General features: G+C 36.9%; 1 long non-coding RNA gene across 1 annotated transcript in view; it reads right to left on the bottom strand.

Annotated features, from left to right (window-relative positions):
* The window catches only part of LOC124417708, a 39,052-nt gene that overhangs the window by 14,272 nt on the left and 2,602 nt on the right, over window positions 1-22,178 (bottom strand). The window contains exon 2 of the long non-coding RNA XR_006938377.1: window positions 2,204-2,325. This is a non-coding gene — a long non-coding RNA (uncharacterized LOC124417708). The remainder of the gene's footprint in view (window positions 1-2,203; window positions 2,326-22,178) is intronic.

Below are 22,178 nucleotides of genomic sequence, written 5' to 3' on the forward strand. Positions count from 1 at the left end.
TAAAGAAATAGCTTCAGAATGCTGATGTAAATTCACATTTTGATGGATTTTGTATAGATTGGCAACATCAGTGTGAAAGCATGTGTTTATCTCTGCCTGACTTTTTTTCATTCTTTTTTTTTTTTTAAAGGGCTTACTTGACATTGAATTCAGTGATGCCACAGAAGTGTCTGTTTGTTTTTTGTTTGCATTTTGTCCTGTTTATTATATTCAATGACTTCTACATGTATTCCATTCTCTGTCCCTGAAAGAACTACTTAAGTACAGTTACGTTAATAAATATTGAGCATATTTAGATTGCATCAAATATTCCATAGAGAGGCTTAGTTTGCTACTGATTTTTAATGGCATAAAAACAAAGCTAAAGGATCAGCTTCCAGGAACAAACAAAAATTAGAATTTTATGAGCATCTTTTTTTGGACCCATGAGAAAGGGTGATCTGAGGATTTTGCCAACAAATTTAAAAGTGTACATTAATTATTATATTCCAGAGGGAGAAAGAATATGAAAGAGGAATAATGCAAACACTGAAATATAGGTAGAATAAGCTAAGAATTTAATGCTAGAACACTATTCACAAATATCCCAAACCATCAGTACATTAACATAGCTGTGACCTTCCTTTGCCTAACTCTAGCCATCAGCATTTCCAGATAAACTGAATGAAGAGAAAAATGGCATTTCTAATGTGGCACTCCCTGAAAACACACATGGTAGTGAAGCTTTCTTGTTGGGATGACAGATAGTTATACCAAAATGACCAGGCTCGGTATAACTCATGTGGACTAAAGGCAAGAGATCAGGCATGGTAGTTGCCACATCTTATCCTAAAGTCCTTCTTGAACACATGAAGTACTGTACGTCTGCATGCTAATTTTATACAAAAGAAAAGGAAAGGAATTGTTATAAGCAACTGGAATATCTGTTTGCAAGTCAGTATGCAGATTCAGGGTTTGATTTCTTTTCCTAAATTCAAAGTCTTTGTTTTAACTTAATCATGTGTTGGAACAGATGCCCAAATACTGTACAGTATAAAATGACTAACATTTTCTTCAGCTAAGAAAAGTATCATGGAGTAGTGATGAAATTTAGTATTACAAGTATTTACATTGCTACAACTTAGCTTAACTAGATGCTAAGCAATACAAATACAGTGGTTTTCAAGACAGGACACTGAAGATGACTGAGACAAGTCAGAGACCAGAAAGATAATAAATTAACTATTGGGAATATGCTTTGCAGATCTTGAGCATGTGCAGAAAGTGAATAAGAACTTTCTCTCTTTGTTCAGTCACACTAAATCACATTTGCTAGAAAAGTCAGGTTCAAAAGACATACTTTAGACTTCAGTTGGAACTTGTCACCTTCCTGGCTGGCAACAAGCAGATTTTATAAGCTTTTATGTTGTACACAGCTCTCTTCACATGTTTTGCTTTGATATTCTACCTATTTTAAAACTGTTAAATAAGACTGAAAATGAGAGTATTTAATCTTATATGAAAGCAAAACAACTGCTCAGTCTGTAATCAACAAATGCTTTGAGGCTTTATTTATTTTCACGAAAAAGAAAAAAAACAGACTCGACTTTGCTTGGGGGTTGTCCCTTACCACTCTAGGTTTTGTTCCACAAATAAAAATCAAAACAAAAGAGCTGTAATCCTTCACAAAACCATGCTCCTGCTATGCTTTGCTACATTGTTAACGGACTATCAACAAGGTACTGAAAGGGAAAAATCATTTTTTCCTCAACCTTTAAAATATCTCTGAACCTTCCTTTGTGCTCATTTCTATTCAAATGTTCCTTTAAGGGTTTTTGCCATAGTTGTTGCTCATGATAACAGCATGAAATGAATTAGCACAGTAGTGTAAAATCTGCTGGCTTTTCCAGATTATTTACTACATTGTAGCATGGAGGAGCAAATGGAGCTTCATATCTGTTAGCAGTGGTAAGAACAAACCAAGCAAATGGAAACATGAGTGTGAAATAACTGCAAGCAAATTCCAGTATGCTAGGTGAAATGCTATTATTGCTCCTGAAATCAGTGGTATTTTTACCAGTCTTGCCATCGGCTGTAGTGTCTCACTATTGCCCATCTCTACATCCTTCAAAGAATTCCCCAGCAAAAAAACTCACATGCCCCCAAACCAACTCTTGATGTTGTCCTCACATTGTTATCAAAGGAGTAACTTAACAGTACTGACCTTGTTCAACAAAGTGATAAGGGGGATAAAGGGAAGTATTCTCCCTCCATGGTCATAGAAATGAGATTGGCTCCCATGAAGACCAGTTCAAAGTACTCAGGTCAGTTTTTCCTCTTTGACCCCTGGAAAGAAAAAATAGCAAAACAGTAGAAACTCATCCTCCTCTGTACAAGCTTCCATCCCCCCGTTCCTCAGAATTCAGATTCTTGATAGAGAACATTTGAAGGATAACTGCGTGGTGGATATTCCACTGGTAGGTGTGAAGAAAAAGAAGCCATTCTAACTCTGTATAGATGAGCAGTTTTATTAGTTCAGCAGTAACATAAAATAAGAAGGCACACACCTCTAGAAATGTACAGCAGAGGACAAGAGACAAAATACTTAAAACAAAGAAAATATAATGAAAATAGGACAGTTCTAGATCATCCAAATACTTTTACAAGGGTGTTTATCACATGGCTATTCTGACAAACGTTTAATCTACCTCATTTCCCCACTCTCTTTTTTATTGCAACTGTTCTCATTGTTTGCAAGTTGAGAAGAATTTCAAATGAAAGAGTTACATTTTCAATAATACAACAAACAATCTAACATATTCAAAAGTGATGGGGCTCATAGTAAATTACATGTTGCAAAGCCTCACCAGCTGAAGCTATTACTCCATTTCTTCAAGCCATTTTAAAAGAGCCAAAAAACTGATGCTATTTACATCATGTATATAAATAACATGTATCTCATATTTATATAAGATGCATGAGTTAGGGGAACATTTCTGCAAATGTTCATTTGAATTTTAACTTGAATTCACATCAGCACTGATTACACAATGGAGAGAGTGATTGTAACCAACTCTCTTTGAATTCTTCCCTCTTAGGATTTCAATGAATCTCTGCATGATCTTTCTCAGAAATGGGAGCCTGTGATCGCAAATGCAATATTTACAAAGAAAAATATTTCAAGAATTGTTTCAGGAGAGCTCCTGAAGAGGCAGTGATCTGAAGACAAAAGCCATAGGATTGGGAGAAACAAATAAGGAAATAAAGCAAAAAAGATTTTTCATCATATATTATAATCATAGTCACATAATATAATCATGTTATTAAAGTTGCAGTAATTTAAAATGCACATGTATGTGTCAACATTGAACAAGACTTGAACTTTTTACAACAGATTTCTGAAATATTCAGTCTCAAGGAGTACTTACTACTCAATGTCTTTTAATCCCGTAGAAAACAAGATAACTAAGGGCATATGTTTGTTTTATGGGCATTATTACAACTGCTAAATATAGGTATTTCTGCAAGGAACTTCAATTAATTACATACATAACAGTAAATTATATAGCACAGCAGGCTTAGTACAGGACAGTGCTTCACACTGCAAGTGAGAAAGATTTCCAAAATGCTGTGCAAAAGAAAACATGATCCACCCACAGAAGTTTTAAAGCACCTTATACCCAATAAATCTTATCTGGTTGGTACTATTTTACATGGTGTAGGACATGGTTTCCTCACAGGATGACCTTACTTCCCAAGTTCTTTACCAGAGACCACAAGGGCAATAAAGCATCACATCAGGAGAATATAAGTGTGGATTTACTGTATGAGGTCTGTGGAAGAAGTAGAAGATAAAAAGCAATATAGAGCAACGCTCATTCATTCATTAAGTGAGAATAATACAATCTAACTGATGGTAGATGAGGAGCACGGACAGAATTCTAAACACTAATTTTTACATGTTTATTATTCAGTTCATAAAATAAATTATAGTTCCTTGAAACAATTAGTACATATGAACAACGTGCATATTTAAGAAAATTATAATCCACCCTAAGAAACTGTACTATGAAGAGATCATTTAAAATTTATCATATCATCCACCACAGTTAAAGTTACATTCTGCAATGCCATATCATGCCAAGTTAGAATTGTCCACAAGAAATATCACACAGAATGGCTCCCACAAATCTTAACTGGAAAAAAAGTTTGTCTGCTTTAGTACAGTTGCTACACTTCTGTTTTCTCACTGGTATGGAAGCTGCAATTAAACTTCTGTCTTCTGACATGCTTTTTACTAAAGTCAGTTAATATTAGCAGGGACTCATGGCAAAACCACAATGGCCAAAGTACAAAAACACTGCAAAATACATAGGGTCTTCTCAAAGGTCTTCAATGCATCCCAACAAGCTGGTGACATCACAGGCATTCCAAAACTTACCACAAAATTAATGAATGAAGTCTCTTCCTCATTCATGTTAAGCAGTTGGAAATATGAACTCTGAAACCCAGCAAGATGAAAGCCAGTATTTCAACTGTAGCCAATATTTTGGGGATTGAAATCTGCATTGAATTGAGCGGGATTTTTCAGAGACAGAAAGCACTGCTGGCCCACAGTGAAAAAACAAACAGGCGAATAAAACAGTTTTTGCAAACGTTGTCCTTAGATAGCTTTTCTGCAGAAAAACAGCACACCACTAAAACACAGTGAGGAAAAGCTGTTTGTAGTCCTGTAGCTAAACCCCCAAGACAATCTTTCAGCTAATATATCTATGTCAAAAGCAGATTTGTATAGTGGCTTTTTACAGTTTACATGCATAATGCAATCTTGGAGATGGCTTTGCACTTTTTGCACATGACACTTGCTGAAATAGGACTGAGTCTCTAGCACTGGGGATCTGAATGTAAGGTTGAAATGTGACATGCCCTGGAGCCATTAAACATTCAGCTCTGGATCTCCAAGGAGAAACAGCAAAGGAGAGGGAGGGAAAAAAGGAAAAAAAAAATCATGACTAAACTAACATTAACTTTGCATATGAACTGTTCCTCTTGTGCGTGCATGGGGAAGAAACTTTAATCATGCCAAGAAAAGAGAAGGAAACAAGATAAATGTGCTCAGTACACTCAGGCCAAACAAGTGGGAATTCCAAGTAGAGGAACAGATTCTGAGGGCTCTTTGCAGATGAAAATTGGCAATGGGCACCAAGCCATTCTTGTAATGAGTCAGCACTGAATTCAGTAACACAGCCAGCACTTTGCCACTCTTGAGTAATAAGCTTTGTTTGGGGAATGTCAGCTCAATTTATTATAAATAGACTAAATTTGATTTTCCACTACATTGACAAATTATATGCAAGCAGTCTTAAGAAAACTTCCTTTGTTGCTAATGGTCATATGCTCATATTTCTTGTATTTGCAGTTCAAAAAAAGACAGTGATCAGAGCTGTTTGATTACGAATAAGGGAACTTTTAAAAAAACAATGTTCCATATTGAAAACTCCAGATATGAGCACTTGATTTAAACATTTGGATCTAATTCCTAACAATGAAAAATAATACCCTAATGTTTAAAACAACATATAAAAAAGCATATCTTATTAAGAAAAAAACATTTAAATATTTAAAATACCCCAGCTTTAGGCAAGATAAACAAGATAGGCAAAATAAACAAGATAAGCTAAAATGCAGAGCAGTCAATAGATTATTTACATATCTTCTAACACACTCTCAGAGCTATAAATAAATTAAACATATTTAATAGCCAGGATACAACCAGAAGCAAAATAGTGATTTCTTTAAAGTGTTATTTAATAGGAAAGGAACACACTGTCATTCCTTACAGACACTGAATTCTTATTAAGTATGCTGACTGGCATCATGACTACACACCAGCTTAAAAGTGCATTTTTCTACTTGTTGTCTAACTAGCAGCTTTCCTCCTCTCCTAATCCAGATCCTTAGATTACAAAATTTAAGAAGCACTTGGTATAGACGAAAATCTAAGAAGAAACCTTGCATGTCTTTCTACTGTAGTAGTGCTTCTCATTTGAACTTGCCTTCATAATTGCTACCCTCCAATTGAACTAAATTTAATAAGTAAGATCAGAAATATAGTCTTCAAAATAATCCTGTCAAGCTAAATAACAGACACTGATTTTCTTGGCATGAACCTCTTCAGGTTACCTGAAAGAGCTCCACATACACAAGTGCCCTGTGCTGGTGCTCCTGCTGACCTCTGCTACTGTACCTCCTCTCTGTCCCCTGGGGCTACAGTACAGCAATGCTGTTGTGTGGAGAGCCTTGACACAAACTTAAGAAATCCCAGAATTTAAAGAACAGCATTTTAGGGACAGAGAACCAGTTACACAAGTGATCTATAATCCTGCCTCATCTATGAGAGTAGGGAGAGACATAACTGGAGGTAAATGAATTCAATTACTGCGTAAGGGGGGTAGTATGTTCTTTTTATTCTTTTGTCCCTTTCTTTTTTTAATGTAGCCTTCTGGAGAAGTTTGTCAACAGAGAACAGGTAAAAGTCCTCAAGAATCAAATGAGGGAATGCATCTCACTGTTACCATGGGTGAAAGGGTCTATCTTATGTTTAAAAGTCAAACTGCTTTATGGATGACTGCTACCTTGAAGCAGGACACAGTGGTTTCCATTTTGTAGAGAATGGAAATTATGGAATGATGGTAACCTACAGATGTATTACCAAAAAATGTTTTTTGCTCAAAAGAGACCTTCAAACACAACCTCAAATTTAGAAACAGTGACATTACTGTCACCATGAAATGCAATTACTGTGTTCTACAGTATATCAGTATAGTTGAATATTTTCACCTTAAATTAAGCTAAGCTTCATTTTTTGAGTAATTATGAACTTACACTGCAGCAAAATAAAGGCTTTTTAAGCCCAAAACTGAGATTCTGAGGTGAGATGACAAAAATAAAAGCATCTGGCTGCTTCTGTTTCTCTTTTTAATAGGAAGCTCTATAATGATATTTCTTGCATTGCTTTTGTCTTAATTTGACAGCAAGTCTGTAGCAGTAAGCAAATTTGAGAGATTTGAAGTAATTTTCTGTGAAAGCACAGGTAGTCAAAGGAATTAAAGAAACTCTCTTTAATATTATTGGAAGATTTGTACTTCTGATTTAAAATACCAATTAAAATGTTTAAAACTATGTTCAATACACAAGAACATACACAAAAACATACACAGTATGACTCTAAGTCAATAAGAAAAATCATGAAACAAAAGCATTGAGCAAGAAAGTATTTAGACATTTCTTATAATTCTGTTATCCCACTGGCTTATACTTATAAAAAATGATTTCCTTACCTTCTATTGTGATCTATCAATAATTAGACTTTATAGAAATAAAGAGCCATTAAAGGATGTAGAAAAGTGCCAGAGAGCCTCTTTTTAGCAGTTCATGGAAGACCAGCAGTAATATTTTTTATTTTAGTAGTATCTAAAGAAATGCTTTAATGTAATTAGAAATATAAGTAACACTATCTCTTCATTTGTAATTTATAAACACTTCTTCCCTTTGAAAGATGGATTCAAAATATGTATATTGCATAAAATACTTGAAATAAAAAGGGCATCTCCAAAATATTTCAGGCTCAGTTTCCAAAATCCTGGACATGTGGAGTCTGGCATGACTCTGTATTAGAAGTCAGGTGAGTCTCACTTGGATGTGGTTCATTTGAATACTGTGCAAGGTACCATGTGCATAGTAATCATGCTCACTTTTTCAGTGTAGGTATGGCAGATGTCTTCTGGTTGTACAGAAGTGCTGATGGTGAAGTATATGGAAGCACATTTGTTCAAAGACACCAGTGCAAGTAACAGGGCTTGGATGTCCTTATAAACCACAGGGTCAGGGTCTATTACCTATAAAGTATATGGAGTTATGTACAGGAACTAAATGTTTTGATTGGAAGTATACAGTTTATATTTAATTTATAATTAGATGTAGTCTATAAAAATGCCTTTACTGCAGAATATGAAGAATCACAAGAATACTGGAAGAGTAGCTTGGGTGATACAAGAAATATTCAACCCAATTCCTAGAATAAATGTTACAAGCCTCTCTAACACTTTTTTTCCCCACAGCTTTGAAAACACAATGAATCAGTGTACCAGGAAGAATCAACTCAACTGCCAGTGCAATCACCGCAGGGAATTGTCTCCATCACTGCAACACAATATATTTGCCTGGGCATATCACACTAACTAGCTATCTCACTACATTTAGCAGAAGAGACTGCCAAATTACTGTTTAATTCAGTGCAGATACAGATCTAGGCAGCCTATTAAAATCTTCATTTTGACTTATGGTCTGATTTAAAGTGACAATTCAGATCTGCTCTTGTATAACCATAAAATAATGGGATATTAATAATACAGTTTATGCATTTCATGCCAAGCTAAGTTTTCAGCATCTTAGCAAGATGCAATGAAGTATTAAATATATATTAGACTTTTACATTATTATTTATATATATAGTGTTTAATAAATGAGGAGATTAGGGAAAGGTAACTAAAGCACACAAGTTTTAAAGTGTCCTCTTCCACTGTAAATTGGTGAACTCTGTTACAGGAAAATGCAATAGAACTGTCATTTTTACACCTTGCTCACCAATATTAAATAAATAAATAAATAATGATAGATATTCATATCTGTATATTTGATTCACAGAGCCAAGTACTGTCTCCTTCCAAGTCTTGAGAGCAGAAGCAGAAATGAAGGCAAGAGTATTAAAAAGATTGGTCAAAAGAAAAGAGATGGTGCAAGATTTGAAATCCAGAGCTCCCATGTTGAAATCTGAAACCTTAATAAACCTTCTCATATAGTTAAGTGGAAGACTAAATACTGAATTTCCAAAAAACTAGAAAGACAAGAGAGAAATTGTGGGCTGGAAGCCATACTACAATTCAGGCCACTTGTATCAATATACATGCAAGTTTGCATGCAAGCAACTCATAAGCAACACTTAAAACACAAATCCAAGTCTTGATTAGAAACTGAAGCTAGAAACATTAATTGTATTAGAATATATTCTGATTTTTTACTAAGTCTATTTGGCAATAAGGGAACTTTTCCTGTGATACCAACAGAGATGTAAAAACATTCCCCAGTCTGGGCTGCCATTGGAGAATATTAGACACAAGGGCATTTGTGAGAGAACAGCTTGTCCTTAGGGTGTGATCAAGTGGGACTAGCAACAGTCAATAACTACCCTTCAAACTTCCCTCCTGCTTGAGTCTGACATTGACCCATGTGCCTGAAATTTGGACAATATTCCACTTATGAAGAAATACTAATCTTCATGCTCAGTTACAGCTGGGAGTCTTGAAGAGAATCAGTTTTCATAAAGACCAAGATTTGCTTCATGTTTTATATAATATAGAGATACTTGTTTTTAAGAAGAAAGCGTATAGTGAATATATCCATGACTGCAGGCAATGGTTTTTATTAACAGTAAATGATTAATCAAAAATGAATCTTTAAAATCTATGCAAATAAGATTGTAATATTCTTGTTGTACAAGGCAAGCTCTTCTTTAATATTGCAGGAACACAGTGAGACTACAAGAAGTGTCATGAAAGACCTTCTTACAGTGCCAAGATTTGGATACTTAAAATTTTTCACCACTCCAACTGAATGAAAATCACTTAAATCACTAAAACTGACTCTCAGAAAGTTATATTTCAAAACTGTCCTGTTTAAAGCATCCAGTCAAAGCAGAATAAGTAGAGTTTTTGTATTCTTGAATCTGCACTAGTGAGGTTAACAGAATTTGTTTATTGCATTCTAAAACATTTCAGTACTTATGTTTGTTAGGAATGTTTTCCATTCTCTAAACTGGCAAACTTTCAGGTCAAAGAACTTTCATATCTGAATTTAAAACACTAATTTATTTCAAACCTAATAGGGTTTTGGAAATGTATTTTTAGAACTAAAAGTAACAATTCTTCCAAGAAAAAAAATGCAGCGTTAATGTCATCTTACAACCCTCTTATATTTTATTCCTGGTGCCCTTAAAACAATTTTTATTTTTATAAAACATTTATTAGGGCTAGGTACAATTGTTAGCACAATGTAAAATATTAAAACAAGGATAGAAATCCCAAAGCAATATAAACAGGCTGTATACACCATGCTTAAGTTTAAAATGTATGCAGTGAATAATGTATCATAAAAGATTTTATATTTGTTGCTTTTATTAAGAGCAGGCTTTTCATGCTGGTATATGACAGTTATTTGTTATAGAAATCTGGACAGAACACTAATACTGCGCAAAGATCTTGAGAATAGAATATTGAAGGAAAGAACTGTAAAAATAAGTCAAGATCTCTATATAACATGAAGCTCCAACTCATCATTAGTGGTATAAACAGTTCCTATACAAGTCCTTTGGACACATATCAGCCAGTATGGAAAGCTGTATCCTAATTTCTATCTACCACACTTCAGTAAATTTTGCAAGTATTATCTATTGTCAAGCAAGCTTCATACAGGGGCTATCTTGTATTCTACAGTCAAGCCAAGCACTGGAGGTACAACCATATAAACTAAATTATCAAAAAATAAAAATTAAAAAATAAACAAATCAAGAAATAAATTGGATGCTGAAGTAAGAACAGGATATAAGTATCTTGTTTTTCATGATGCTTTGGCTTGCACTGCTCAGTAGAGGTAAAACCATGGCAAACTACGTTGCTCTAAGGTGCACAGATGAGTAGACAGCTTAAAAAACAATATCAAAACTTTCACCCAAGATGTATACTGAAACCTTTTGATCTTTGAGTTCAGGAAATCCCTGTTGATTCCCATCTAGTACCATAATTTGTTGTTGTTGTTTTTTTTTTTTTTTTGAGTCAGGCCAGCCCATGATACAAAGTGCACAGTGCCTATACAAGAGTAAGGTTTCCTACTTCCTACTCAGAAGAAGGAGATCTGACTTAAACTTTGAGAAGTGTTTCCAAAATGAACAAGGAACACTTTGCACACTGTTACTTGTGTCACCTCCCCAAGGCACCCAAAAGCCATCTCTTATGCCTTGTCATACACCACCTCCCTGGTGTTATCTTCCTTCTGATTGCCAATGTCTTCCACAGATACATTCCACTGTTTCTAAGGAATAGTACTTCATCCCAGATTTCATCTCCAAATGTTCTTTTTTTCCTGCTCTCCCATTCAACTCTGATCCTCATTTTCAACCCCATTAGAAAATGGAAGTGCAGTGTGTCATGAAGATTTCTTTCATCTATAACTTGGTCGCTTTTATTTATGTGCTTATCTTGTGGCACAGACACAGCAGATACAAGCCTGCCATTCAACTGGAAGTTTGGTTAATAACGAACATTGATCCAATACTCAGAAACACATCACTGATATTTAAGTGGGCAGATATAGATACATAGAAATATTTCCTTCTGACAAAGATTGAACTGTAATAAAGAAGGAACGTCATTTTTCAAGGATCCATTTCCAGAGTTAAGTAATCTTGCAGGAATCTCATTTCTCCTATTTCTGAAATATATTAATCTACATATCATACTCTACAGTAATGCAGTCTTGATATCTTCTTGACACATCTGGATATCATAGAACTGTAGAACAGTTTGAGTTGGAAAAGACACTTAAAGGTCATCTAGTCCAACTCCCCTGCAATGAACAGGGACACCTACTGCCAGATCAGGTTGCTCAGAGCCCCATCCAGCCTGACCCTGAATGCCTCCAGGCATGATACTTCCACCACTTCTCTGGGCAACATTTTCCTCTGCCTCACCACCCTTATTGTAAAAATCTTTCTTCTTTAAGTCCAACCAAACTAGGATAGGGAATGATTAGAAGCCCCTTCTCCTTGTCCTGTCACAACAGACTCTAAAATATTTTTTCCCTTCTTTCTTATACCCCCCCCCCCTTTAGATACTGAAAGACTGCACACAGGTCTCCCCAGGACCTTCTATTCTCCAAGCTGAACAGTCTCAGCTCTTTCAGTTTGTCCATCTAGGAGAGGAGTTCCATGCCTAGGATCATTTTTGTGGTCTTCTGGACATGTTCCAACAGGCCAATCTCTCTCCTGTACTGAAAATTACACATCTGGATGTGGTACTCCAGGAGAGGTCTTACCAGCGCAAAGTAGAAGAGCAGGATCACCTCCCCCTTAGCCTTCTGGCCACACTACTATTGGTGCAGCCCAAGATATGGCTGGGTTTCAGGGCTGCGAGGGCACATTGCTAGTTCATGTCCAGCTTGCCATCCACCAGAACCTGCAAATCCGTTTTGGCAAGGCTGTGTTCTATCCCCACAACCTCCAGGTTGTAGTGACACCACTCCAGACTCTCTGGAGAATGCTATTTCCCCCAAACTTTGTTCAGGGAGGTCTTGGCAATGAAACTGTTTGGTTTTGTTTATTTTGCAGACACACAAAAGATAATTCCACTAATAAGATATATGGCACTCTTGTAAAAATAACACTATGTAGAGAGAAAGTGAAATCCACATAGGTTAGAGAAAGGGAGAAGTCAAAATATATTATGTACCCTATCTAGAGGAAGTGTCATTGGCAGTTCCCAGCTGTGAAATACCTGGTTGCTAGCAAAGAAAAGTCTGAAAGGCATCTTGAAATGGCGGACTATGGCACTGCACAAAAATCAAGCTCAAGTTCCTGAAAGACAGATAAAACAAATCTCCAGGGGCCTCCCACACAACTGGGGCAGTAGCAGTAGTGATGCTGGTGCCAAGACTCTGAAATTCCATCCTTGTCCTCTCACAGACTGCTTGGAGAAGGTTATTAAAGTCTTTTCAATTCGTGAACACCCAGCTACAATTTTACTTCCTAGAAGTACATAGACAAATTTAAGTGATGTGTTTAGAAGCTTAAATGAGGAGCAAGGAATGCAAAAGCTTATATAAACATGACAGTATGTCAGCCCAGGAGAGAGATTGCTCAGAGAAATTTCATTTGTTTACTAGCTAACACAAAAGCCCTGAAAAGGTAGTAACTTACAGATACTCCCCTGTCCTGCAAACTGCTCCTCTGCTCTTCCACATACAACACTGAACTCTGTTAATGCTCTAACTGAAACATACAAAGCTTAGCTTATAACAGTAAACTCACTGCCAGAACCTGGATGGGAAATATGAAAGATTTAGTCCAGAACATTTGAATCACAGGTCTATACAAACCCTATCTGATGCACTACACATTTCAAGAGATAAAATTCTGCTAAGGGTTTCAGAGAACATAAGTACCACCTCTGCCTGTCCTTCAGCTTTCCAATACTTGCTCCCTACAGCATCCTTGAGGGAAATGCAGGCATATAAAATCCATGCTTTAGGATCATGATTTTACATTTCAGTACTGTGTATGATTTTGTTTGCTTGCATACTATTTCTGTTTTCACTACATGGAACCTAATTCCTTTTTCTTAGGGTGGAGAACGCCCCCAGGTCAATCTTGATGTGGATCTGTAACACCATGTAGACTATACTCAGGAACAATCATTCAGGATCAACTGTCAGAAGCTTGCTCACACTGTGTGCCACTGCCTTGCACTGAAGCCTATCTCAGGCTGCAAACTATCCTGTATGTACCTATCTCAGCATCCATTTACTGGTCAGCCACAGCAGCAGAGCAGTGAGACTCCTGACATCACCCTTTCACAACCAATCAAGTTGTCTTTGACACCATAGGGCTTAGGTAATAAATATGTATATTTAGCAAGAGAGCTTTAAATTCAGTAAGTCCTGAGGAAAAAGTTACTTTGCATCCATGTGAGAAAACTAACAGGAGACTGGAAGAATTTCAAGACTAATATTTAGAAAATACTCAAAGCCCTGGGAGAAGATGACAACCAAATCAATAATAAGACTGGAGAATAGCAGCGGAGATGACATCGCAATTTGCCAGTCAAAAGGCAGGATAAAAATCCATCAGCCCAAACAAACTAAAACCAACAAGAAAACACTCAAAATGCTGAAAAATCTGTACACAAAGGAGGCACAGAAAATCCATTGGGAAGGCTCTGCACCATACTTCTTAAATAGCAATACAGACAATGAGGCCAATAAAATATAACCATGCTTAAGAAACTGATAAACTATTTCCAGTGGAAAAGTTATTAAATTATCCAGAAGAAGCCAGACTCCTAGCGGCAAGACAAGAACAGCTCAGCCTACAGCTAGAAAGTGTAATTTACAGCTGAGATTGAACAACAAAAACAACAGAATAATATCACTGAAGCTCCAGGGAAGTCCACAGAAAGTGTTGTTCAGTCTGAACCAAAGAACAAAGAGAAAGAAAAGGTTCATAGCATGTTACTAAAAATTCATACAGCTTTAGCTGAAAACACTTAATGAAAGTCACTGGAAGAAACCAGAAAGTTATAGCAGAAGTATTTATGGAAAAAAAGGTTTTCACATTGATGTCTTCAGAATAACTCAGAAAAACATTATGCATTTAATGTACTGTCATATACTCCCTTGGCTCCTTTCGAGAGTGAGTTTGTTATCCAGCGGATTAACCACTGTTCCAAAAGTTAGGATATCCCATGTCATAGCCATGTGAGCTTCCCCAACATCCTACCCTGATCAGCAGTCACCAACCTCCCTGCCACCAGCAGCTCGTTACTGCTATTCACCCCTCCCCACTGCTTTCTCTTCATTGCCTGAAGTTATTAAAACTAGAAAAAAGACCCACAAAACATCAGTGTGATTATGTTGTTAATAAGAAAACTTTTTCTGTAGTTGAGTCACAGGAAAAAAGTGAAAAGAACATGAGACCAGGGATAGGAAGTCTAGACCAAGTCAGCCGGTACTCATTCTCACAATTATAAGACAGGGAACTCTGAACTGAAGAAAAAGAGAAAACATATCTCTAATTTGAGCACCCAGGCACCTTCTCAGCAGGAAAGAGGCTGTGTTTGTACAACACCACCTTGGTCTAGAGATTGCTTAATGTTACTGTAATAGAAATACAGAAAGAGTGAGAAGCAGTAAACCACTGTGCATTCATCAGGGTGCCTAAGTTCCTCAAGAAACCTCTTCTAGCTGCCTCCTAATCTGAGCACATTCATAAAAAGAACTCCATTGGGATATTTTACACATTTCTTTCAAGATAGAAATACAAAAGAACAAATCCATACCTATGTTGTGATGAAGTACGTGAAAATGGACAAAGGAGAAAACAAACTAAACAGAATATCTCAGTCCTCTAACAGTGTCTGATTTTTGAGCAAAACTCCATGGCTGCTTACTTGTAGAAGGCATATCTCACCATGCATTTCCTAACAGATGATAAAAAGCAGCAAAACTTTAATTAAAATTTGCTCTGCAGATGTTAAAAAGATATATAAATATAAAATGTATATATATTGTATATATCAAAACTACATGCATCATAATATATCAAAGAGCATCGAATAAAAGGGCATGGAAATTGAGGGGGCTGTTGAATTTATCACTTCAGCAAAACTTTTGAGATTTCCCAAGGCTGGGACTGGCCATGACACAGCTTAGTCATTCTCTATGGTATATTCACTTAAAACCACACAACTCCCCTTGTGCCTAAACAGGGTTTTCCCTCAAAGGTCTAAGGAGGCCAGCATCCAAGAGTAGTGGATATTAACTTATCAAGGAGTTATTTCCTCACCTAAAGTCTTCTAAGAATTTGTATTTTGCAATGAGGAATATTCCCCAAGAACATGGAGCACTCACAAGCCTGGCTTGACTCTTAAAGACTATGCCTGCTGTGCCACTGAAATTGGTGGCAGCACTGCAACTGTAATTTCCTTGACACCTGCTGCTACTGCAAATGCATGCAAGATTTCAAGTTTTAGGAGCTTGCTTAGGACACTGTGAAGACTGAGTTTCCAATAAAAACAAGAACTTAATTAAAGCAGAAAGAGTTATTGAAAGGAAAATAGTATTCAATATGCTAGGCTTCAAGGAATATACCTTTAGGCTACCTGAATAAGACTGTGTAAACTTGAGCCAGTTCTTTTTCTACATGTTCCTTATTGCTGATAATGATCATAAACCTCTGCTCTATAGGAAAAAAAAAGAGGCATTTTTGAGGAGTAGCTTCCCTATCTGAGATAGTTCTTCAGTTGCCTCAAACTTGCAGAAAGATTCCAGCAGTAGCTTTTCACTAGATCTCATCAACTGAAGGAAGCCAGACTGAACTATTGCCCATCTAATTTCCCTTAACATCTGGTCTGAAACAAATACTGAGACAGCCAGGTTAGTTCAAAGATTGTTCCTACTGCAAAGAAGCATGTATGAAGTATACTCAACACTGTCTTTCCTATTACCAGTATTAAATCTGCCATTGCCATTTCCAGGCAAGTCTTTTTGGTGTCATATAGTGCAAGTTACTTAAAGTCTTGAACTCCTTTTGACAAATAAAGCAAGGCTTTTGGTGATGCCACATCTCTAAGGCAATCAAAAGAGCCATGCTCCTGAGGCTACTTGACTGCATAGGCAACTACACTGTGGACTGTACAGACCCTGAGACAGTCTGATAAAATTGCTTACACTCAAAACACCATGACTCTTCAGGGACCTGAATATTTATCTGCTGTGGCCCAAACATTAAGACACTACTTTCCCACTTTGGTCTCTGTAGGATCTAATTGTTTAACATAACTCACAGCATGCCCACTGCATAAAGACCACCTGCAGTTCAACACTAAGCACAGCAGTTAGGGAAACTTCATTAAAATCATAATTACTTTAGAACTCTCTTTTCACTAGAGTCTTCACCCAGGAATCAAAAGATCTAAATTCAAAACTTCTCAGCCTGGCTGAAAACTACACAAAGTGCTTTCTTTTGGGACAGGAAAAAAAGTAGTTGAACACTTTTTTTTTTTAAGTTAGTAGTATTAAGAAGAATATCTAAAATTGGTCAGATGAACTGTATGTTAGAAGAGCCTGTTTTCTTCCTTTAATGCACAGGGGGGACTCTAGACAACTAAAGACTTATAATTCCAGGTAACCATTAATGTCCCAGACACTTGAATTCTAGTGTGGTGACTCGTCAGCCTCAGTAGTTTTAACAGTAGCATTTATGCTTTCCCCTGCATAGTTTCTGGCAGCACCTATGATCTTGCAGGTGGTACAGCTACACTGGTGAGGTGTAGGTGACAGTGCATCAATTGCTGGAGACAGCACACCAGCCTAAATTGGAGAGCACATTGTGGATTTTGTAAATGCTGTCCCATGACTTTCTTCCTGTTCCATCCTTGCAAAGAAAAAGCTTATACTAAACTTATTCGATGAAATCCTGTGAAATCTTATGACAAAACACTCAATATAAGTGCAAAGCAGCAATGTCATTATGACCCTTTCAAGAATAAGGTACAACTGCTTCAGAAAAAGTTCCTCATCTTTTAATACATCTTTATCTGTCCCCAACTGTAAATTCTCCTCTCCAATTATCTTCAGTTTGTAGCCAACTGACCTTTCTGAGGTGTCATTTTAAGCTCGTTGTCAATGAGCTGAAGAAAGTAAATGAGACACTTAAAAAGAAGAAAGTGCAGAGAAAGAGAAAACTGAGCTGCAGAAGACTATCATTTTCTGCCCTGCTAGTATTTGCATCCAAGAACATTTTTCATGTTTGGATTTCTTCCCTGCATGGTGTCACTTTGTTGGCTCTTTTTGCAAGTGTTTGGGAATTAGAGATGGGCTAAAGATTTGAAATTTCTGCTGAGTAAAAGGCAAATCTATGTTTACTACCTAGAGCAAGGATATCAACATATACTGGAGCTAGCTCAGGAAAAACTTGCAGGGTCAACAACAGTGTTTCAGCAAAGAGCACTGAAAGAGAGCTCATTTCTCAAGTCAGAAAATTAAGACTGGTCACCATAAAGACATCAGCCTTGTAAAGTCATTTCACAAATTGGTTCTCCGATTATGTTATCGTACCATGTGCTATTATCAATATATTCCTACCTGCTTAAATAGAGCTTCCTATATTGGAGGAAGGTTAAAAAAAATAAGGTTAAGTATCCAAGGGAGTTCTCCTTTCAAACAAGAATTTTAATTGGGTTTATAAGCACTTCTACATTCCCACGTGAGAGAAGCAATGTGCTTTAGCAAGGAATAAAATCCCAGCATACTGATTATAACATAGGCTTAAGTTGTCTGTATCAGATTGGATTATTCCAGGCTGCAGATTTTCATTATATACATTGACTTCCTGACGCATGGCAGTTCTAGCTCAGACAGGAGCTGTAACACTACCCTAAGAAGCCAATCCGTGAAGTAGATGTCAAGCCTGATGCAGTAAAGACATCAGATTTCCAGTTTATTTTCCTAAATAAACTCACTGCATTCAATTAGTGAAACAAAATAATTGTAATCAATTAAAAAACAAATACAAAAACAAAAAAGAATGAAAGAAGCTAACATAACAAGTCCTTAAACACAAACTGAACTCATTCTTGGCTGCTTTGCTCTTTAAATTTGACAGATGTCAGCTCACAAGTCCTTTCCAGTCCAACCTGCCACAGACCGGACTTACTTTCCTTTTATGAACCTGCAACAGATTCATTTCTAATCAGTGCAGATGAGGAACAGTACAAGAGCCTCTCCTGTGCAGTTCATGTTTGGTGTGAAACCCAGGCACCACTTTCAAGGCACAGTTTGATCCATTCTCCTGAAAGTACCTAAAGATGTTTGGCTGCCCAACTACCACGATGTGACATCTTTTATGTCCTGCCTGTGCAAAGACAAGGCACAAAAAGGACATTCTCAGATGCGGACTGCTGTGTGTAAACCAGTTGCACGACAGGAGAAAGAAGAAAGAAGACTTAAGTATAAGGAGCAAGGGGAGCCATTTTGCTTTATAAACAGTGATATGCAAATGAATAAAAGGTGCATCAACATTCCATCTCTCAAATGCCGTCAGAATCACAACCATCAGAACTCATGACACACAGCAACACCACTAAAACAAATTTGTTCCATTTCCCATTTTTCCAAACTGTATCCTGCTGCAGTGTCTAATCAGCATATACGGGAAAGATTTCTATGAATTGTTAATCTTTATGCAAAAATGAGAACATACCTCTTTCCAAGAAAGTAGTATATTAAATGTTTTATGAAAGAACCATTTTGAATCTCAAACCACTGTGGAGTTTACAAGTTAGAATATCTTTCAGCAGTGAAACTGGAGAGGATTCTGCAGTTCTGTACAGCCCAGTAGCCTTCATTTAGTTAAAATTCTTACTTAACTGTCCTGAGAGTGGTCATTATGTTGAAGACTTCAAGCTACCTTTCCACAAGACTGGATGTGCTATGCTTGCTCACACTGATAAAAGTCACCGCGCTTTCAGCTCTCAAGAGTATCATACCCCTCTTGCATTGGTAGGTGGTGGTATCCTTTACCACAGTTGCTAACAGCACCTTTTTTTTTTTTAGTGGCTTCTGTCCCTCATCAGTAGAAGCAATAGAAACTGTATCTCCAGTTTCTTAAATCAGTTACAGAACAGCTGCAACATTTTAGTTCCTGGAACTTTCCCTTGAATGTGCTGCATTCTTCATTTCATGTGGATTCTCAAGTGACAAATCAAGGACAAGGGAAAACGGCCAAGATAACACAATATGAAAGTAAGTATATACCAAGAAGGACTTCCAGAAACAGTCATGTTTACAAGTGGCCTCAGATACAGCAATTACTTACAGATGGGTTTTCTGGAATACAACATCTTCTGGCGATCATTTTTAAACTAAGAGAGAGAGGAGATTTAGGTTATATGTTAGGAAGAAATCTTTTACTCATAGGTTGGTGAGGCACCAAAACAGCCTGCCGAAAGAAGCTGTGGATGCCCCATCCCTGGAGGCATTGAAAGCCAGGTTGGATAGGATCCTGGGCAGCCCAATCTAGTGGTTGGCAACTCTGCCCAGGGTAGCAGGGTTGGAACTGGATGATCTTTAATGTCCCCTTCAGCCCAAGCCATTCTATTTTTCTGGCAGAAACAGTATTTTCAGAGCAGAGTTCCAAGAGTGCAGCCCGTGGATCACTTTCGCATGGTCCAAAATGAAACTTTTAAAAGTAGCTGCTTCTGAGAGACACGAAGCTATCCCAATTAAAAGGTCTGCATTCACAACACTAGAATGAAAACTCACATCTGAGTACTCCAGGAAGCAATGCCTCCAGCCAAAGTCAATAGTGACACATGGAAGAGTCATCCCTGAAGAGTCTGGGTAGTGCCTCAGTCATACATCCAGATCCCATATACTTCTCCAGCTACACCCATTACTAAGCTTGGCAGTGAGAATCTGTTGAATGACCCATTCCAGGAGTACTTATGTCACCATTTAAAAGAGTGAGTTTCTGTTTCTGCAAGGACTCAAAAAGAAAAGCAATAATGCGCTGCTGTTCAGACAAGAAACTGGACTGTGGAATTTTATTCCACCCCTAAATAAACCAAATAAATTTGCTCCTGCCTGGTAAAAACCTGGAATTCCTGCCTTGGGTGGTATGTAGGATCTATAAACCTCTCAGTGCAGATCATGTTTCTTTTCTAGTAAGGAAGAACAATTTACTGGCAGTGGAGTTGGACTCCGCTATCAAGTGCTGGCACATAGACTTTTTAATGTGTAAACATTACTCCCCTGCTCCCTGTGTGCCAATGCTTATTACTGAAATGCCTTCACACACAGAGCCTTTCATTTGCTAAGATTCCCAAAATACTGTTAGGAGTCTCACTTGGGATGCCTTCTCCACTTTGCCAGCACTGAATACCTGGAAGCATAAGATACAAATATAACACAAAAACAAAAATATTTGAATGATAAGGTATGAGATATGGCCATCTGAAAAATCAGATACATTTTCACCATTAACAAGTTGTACATATTGTGTAAAAGTGACTTATCCTACATATAACAAATCAAGTTTAATTGCATGAAGTTTGTCTTCGAACACAGATACCCCAACTGCCACTGCACTGAGCCAACTAAGGGCTCCTCAGTGAGCCAATTTGTTATGGTTTCCTTATCCTAGTAAATATTTGAGTCACACATTCCCCCATTCATTTCTGCTAATAGCAATACAACTGATTGTTTCAGCTTCGGCATCCTTAAGATCTTCACAGGAACGGAAATACTTTGAACCTATAACTGAGTTCCTGGACCCTGTCAGAGACAGCAGCTCAGCCTTATCACATATTACTTTTCTGAAAGCAGTCCAAGCCATATATTAAACTCAGATCAGCCATTCTTCATTTCTTGTTGTGATAAGGAAAATTAAACCTGGAATACATCCAGTTTTTATTACATGAAGTGCAATATGCACAACACAACTAGAGGTAAGGTGTGGCATTACATATACAGTCAACACGGTCTAGTATTGGATTACATAAATAGGAGAGAAATCAAGAAAGATAGCAATCAAGAAAAAAATGATGAGGAAAGAAAGAAACGCATGTCTTAAATATCAGTGCTGTGCTTTCTGTTATAATGCTTTCTAACAGTGTAGCAAGAAAGCCTGAAAAAAAAAGAGCCATCAGAACTTTGTTATTATAGAAAAGGAAATAAGTCAAGATTTTTATACTTCTAATTTTACATATATTATAAGAGTTCTTCTTTCTGAACTCTATTTCCTTCTTTGCTCCAGCATGCTAGTGTATACCTGAGCGTGCAGTCAGAACTCACAGCTGTCATGCTGTATTACCCTATTACATGTGTACTGTATTAGATGTGACATCTTGTCTCTGCAAGTTAAAGATATCACTGCATATTGTTCCCCATAATTATGCTGCTGTTTGATATCACTACAGAAGAAAATGAAAGCTACACACTGCAGAATTATTTGTGACGTTTCCATAATTATGTAGATATGTACACTACGCAGAGAAACAATCTGTGTTAATACAGCCTGAAAACGTATTTTCTCAAGAATGAAGAACATGAATATGCTTGTGAGATGCCTATAGGCTATCCAACAAAACGACAACTTAACTGAAAGATCAACCGGTAAAAGGGAGACAAAGAGACATAAAATTTACAACTGCATACATTTCTTTTATACAGTAGTATAAAAGTTAAACCAAACATAACATCTCCTTTTTTTCTATGTATTTTGAAAGAAAGACATAACAAAACCCAACTTTGCTAACATTATTTGCTGCAACTGAACACTAAAGATATTCTGTAATAGCTGTGTAATAATTAAT

This window comes from Gallus gallus, chromosome 2 (genome assembly GCF_016699485.2).
Source record: "Gallus gallus isolate bGalGal1 chromosome 2, bGalGal1.mat.broiler.GRCg7b, whole genome shotgun sequence".
Classification (NCBI taxonomy): domain Eukaryota; kingdom Metazoa; phylum Chordata; class Aves; order Galliformes; family Phasianidae; genus Gallus; species Gallus gallus.